General features: G+C 42.8%; 1 pseudogene; it reads right to left on the reverse strand.

Moving 5' to 3' along the window:
* Positions 1 to 1,867: 1,867 nt before the first annotated feature.
* Positions 1,868 to 2,513, reverse strand: LOC147445789 (shikimate O-hydroxycinnamoyltransferase pseudogene; annotated as a pseudogene).
* Between the last annotated feature and the right edge of the window lie 1,138 nt (positions 2,514 to 3,651).

The raw sequence follows: 3,651 nt of genomic DNA on the forward strand, positions 1-3,651 counted from the left end.
CGCTTTGCTAAAGACCGGAGAAAGGACGAAAATAGCCACTTTCTCACGTGAAGAAGACAAACCCGTATGCAGAAGGAGGCTATTCTACTGTGATGGTGCCTTGTGATTGAGATTGAGAGTGAGAGTGAGAGTGAGTGCGATTGAGAACTGTGCACAGATTGAGAGTGAGATTGAGACTGAGATAGCTCGGGGGTGGTCGGGAGGTTGATACGAGCTATGCTCTTCTTGTACCCGGGAATTGATTTCAATATACATCTCTAATTTCCTACGTGTACTCTGTGTACTTGCAAATTTTTGTTATTCAGCTGTTGTATTTCCATGTCTGGTCACATCATTAGCCACTCAAATTCAAGCAAATGTTGCTACCATCCCCTTAAAAGTGGAGGAGTTCTTACAAGAACGTCGTTGTAGGGAAGGCCTTTAATTGACTATATGCATTGGTGACTTACCCTCCTCTTGGTGGGAGGAGAATGCCGACTTTCATACTGCCTTAACTAAGCACAACAATGCTTTCCAACCAGCCAAGTTTGACAGTCCCACCATCGAATTCTTCCATCATGATCCCCACACCAACCAAGGGAGCCTTGTTTTCAAGACCAAGAGGACCGCATGGCACTCTTGAAACAAATGCATCTTCCGAAGGGCACAACCATATGGATTAGCGAGGCTCTAACCCCTGCCCAACCCAACATAAAGAAGCAAGTGTTACACAAGGTATGAGATGCACGGGCCGGTAAGTACGCCATCTATCGTGGTGGTAGAGCCATCATCGAGGAGTTTTGCACACGGAAACCCACCCAACATCCACCTCCTTCCCCTTAGCCACTCCTCTCCCCCTAAGCAACATTTGTTGCAAATTTGGTGTATCAGCCCCCTAGCCGGTCCCCCCCCCCCCGCCCCCCCCCTTCCCAACATCTACATGTGTTACTGCACACATTGTACCTCTTAGATAGAGGAGCCTCTACTGTACATGTTTTATTGGTTGTCCCATAGGTCATATTTGACCTGCAACGATGATAATGGAATCTATCTATCTAACCCGCCCCCCACAAACATCTACATGTGTTATTGCACACATTGTACCCTCTTAGATAGAGGATCCTCTATTGAACATGTTTTATTGGTTGTCCTATAGGTCATATTTGACCTCCAAGAGTGATAATGGAATCTATCTATCTAACCCCCCCCCACACACACCTCAACACCTACACACATCCAATCATATGTATAATATCATACCATTGAATGTATGCATGCTCTAAGTTGAAGTCCAAGAGCTTTTAAACTACATTGAAATGCATAACATCGACAGTAATTCTTGTTGACCCAGATCAAGGCCTCAACGATCAAGATTATAAGAGAAATGAGCAGTGAAAGAAATTAGAATGAATGGCAAGAATGTAAGTTTTAGGAACACCAGACTAATGTCAACATGGATAATCTCCTGCTTGGAATATCTTTCTTGACAATAAAATGCTTCCCATACTTTTGTAATCTTAGAATGTAATAAAGTCTTGTCCATTGCTGAAGGCAAAATGTCACAAATCAACATACTCTCCATCCAAGGATTTTTGAAAAATATTAATCATCCTAAGATCTCTTCCTCTCCATGCAACATGTGGATATGCTTTTCTTGCATTTGGAAACAAGGTGTCAAAAATGGACCTTTGAATAATAAAAATGCATTTTAATAAAAAAAAGCATAGTAAGGCCAAATTTGTAAAGCGTTGGCTAGCCAAACAAGGTGAAGAATCACATGGGTGTTTTAAAACAAGAGAAACTCACATGCCCATTGAATCAATCTTAGAGAATAAAGAGAAGGACCTTGCAAGCTAAAAATACTTATACAAAAGATAGCATGTCCATTTCATACTAAAAAGAGTACTAGGGGCAATGGAGACAACCAAAATTGGTAGAAGGGTTGCTCAAAGGTGGGCATGTGGTGGGAGGCAAGGGCAAGGGAAATGGAGAGGCCACCACCACCAAAGGGGCTAGGAAGCATGAAAGGGAGGCCTTCAAATGAGATGCCAACAGGGCCCATGAAGATGGGGCAGCCCCAACCAAAAGTTACAATCGTGGATGGAAAGGTGGGTCCAAGAGGTGATACAGAAACTAGGAGTACGAAAGGTGTGGGCACCTTGAACAAGAAACTCTAGGCCAGGTTGTAGCTCCAAATAATCAAGTGTTGATAGTAAATATTCATCGTACATACGTGCGATGGCCTCCCTAATCCTTTGGGCACCCACACTTAGTGGGCCTTTGTCTAGCTCACCGACTTGTGCCATGGGTGTGGCAGTGAAAATGGCATTGCCAAAGTAGCCTCTTGGCAAGGCTGGTTGCAATCGGCTTCTCCCTTTTATTGCTATGTACAATTTTGTCTCTTGTTTCTCACTCAACCCTCGTGCCCTTGACACACACCTCCACACATGTGTTGCCACTGCCTCGTATGTGTTGTATGTCACCCCTCTTGTTCCATCCATTGCCGTCGCTTGCAGCTCCACAACTTGCCGACATTAAAATGCTCAATATCAACAATTTTCCCCAGAAAACACCTTAAATTAGAACCACACAGTGAATATGTTCAAATTACACAAAATATGAACATAATATTACAGAAAATTATGAACAACTGTAACGGAAATTGTCACTTGTTATTGGACTAACAGGCTAGAAAAGAAAATGCTTGAGCCTTATTCTAAGAGCTAGCCATCAAAGTTGAAGTTCTGCATGGGTGTGACTGGCAGTGCTCAAAACAAAGCATTTTCATAATCTCAATTTTTAAGATTAAGGCAATGAGGCAGCCAATATTTATGCCAAAATGCTAGATTTTTGGGAAAATTACACTATAAAACGGGACATTGGAACACTACCTTATGTTATGCAATTGAGCAACCAACCATAATTTTTACCTGTGCTCGAGTGAGAAAGAAAAAATTTCAAGCCACATTGTCGTTCGTATTTGTAGGCCCACTGTCATTATGATGTGAAGAGAGCTTGTTCTTGCATTTTGCCACTACATTTGGTTGTACTGCAATGCCGCGATCATATTTGCTAGAGTGCAATAGTGAAGGGGGAGGTTGATACTCGATGTGCGAAAATGTTGGTGTAGATGGGTCACGCATCCACAAAAGGGTACGGTTGATAAAAGAATGATGTCGAATGCCTTCCCCCCTTTGCTATGTCTGCCCATGTGTTGACGAAGTGGGTACTAGAGATCCCATCAGCAACATGGTGCTCCATCCCCACACCAAGCGAGGCCCCTCATCATTGAAAGAATGTTACCACTATAGATTATTTGTGTCGACTACTGTTACGAAATAAACCAATATGGTGCATAATAATTACATAGGATGTGGTCACTCTTCCGTGTAGGTCACATGAGGCACATGTTGTTTAAGGGCAAGAGTGTGTGCAAAATCACCAAAGTCATTGATAATGGCATCGATCTCTGCCTCGACAAGAAGCACACCCTCGGCAATACAATTAAGGTAGATACGTCCATAGGACCTCAAGAGCCTTCTTGCCACTGGGGTAGAAGGGCACTAGTGCCTTCTCCAAAACCTCATAAGAGAAGAAGTCGTCCTATTATGTTTTTGAAGTAGCTGGCAAAGCATAGACAAACATATTGTAAACATGATTCAAAGTAGCTCT

The sequence above is a fragment of the Adiantum capillus-veneris genome, chromosome 12, assembly GCF_014529385.1.
Source record: "Adiantum capillus-veneris isolate H3 chromosome 12, ASM1452938v2, whole genome shotgun sequence".
NCBI lineage: Eukaryota > Viridiplantae > Streptophyta > Polypodiopsida > Polypodiales > Pteridaceae > Adiantum > Adiantum capillus-veneris.